Consider the following 1015-nt stretch of genomic DNA (forward strand, 5'->3'; position numbering starts at 1 on the left):
TATATCTTTTGGTGTCATTTTTACTGCATTTTTAATTCATTTGCTGCACCACTGTAAATATTTTCAGTGAGGGTAACTTAAGCAACTGCTGAAGTTTCTCTAGAACCAAATGCTAAAGCAATTCCTAACATAAACTGGGGGGTTGGAACTAGATGATCTTAAGGTCCTTTCCGACCCTAACTATTCTATGACTCTATGAATGATCAGTGTGACAATGACAGAATGTACTCCCATCAAGGAAAATGGGAGTGGAGGGGGAAAAAAATGCCAGTGTGCTGGTTATACTGGTGACTGATCTCCAAGCAGAGCTGAATTTGATTATGACTTTATCAATACATACTTTCCTGAGCTTCCCATATTGTAACAACACATGCAAAACTAGCAGACAAACAGCAACATCTGAACAACAGCTTGAACAATGGTTTCAAAACTGTTAGTGTTCACCTACCACTTAGTGGTAATACACACATAATACAATTAAACCACATTTTTCATGGAATAACTTCTATTGTAAAAGACCCCATCTAACAAAACGTGTATATAAATGTAGAAAATTAGTGTTTTGCAGAGCCATCAGTTTCCATGAGAAAGAAGCCTGCAGGTAGGTAATGCTGTGTGCAGCACATTTCACTGTGACACTGGAATCTTAACAAAACACTGAAACATCGCATGACCTTTCTGTGCTTAAATTTTCAGTCCAAATTGTGCATTAATAGAGTGCTTGCAGCAGGACTAGAGAATGATTTATATAAAGACTGGTGTTAATTACTGACTGGGATCAGGAAGATAAATGAGAGAATGTAAGGATCTCAGTAGCATCCTCCTGAACTCTTGCTTAATTTTACAATGTACTGCCGCTGTTCTCCACAGGGCTACAAACCAGTCACGAGACTACCAATAGGTCATGTTCTTCCTCAGTTGCTCTCTATTTTGCTCTACCAAAGGGATAACAGTTGTGTCTGAGGTGTTTGACAAATCAACAGTAAATCAGCACCAGTAACAAAGACAAAATAAA

Source organism: Nestor notabilis, unplaced genomic scaffold, assembly GCF_000696875.1.
Source record: "Nestor notabilis isolate BGI_N333 unplaced genomic scaffold, ASM69687v1 scaffold22686, whole genome shotgun sequence".
Classification (NCBI taxonomy): Eukaryota; Metazoa; Chordata; class Aves; order Psittaciformes; family Psittacidae; genus Nestor; species Nestor notabilis.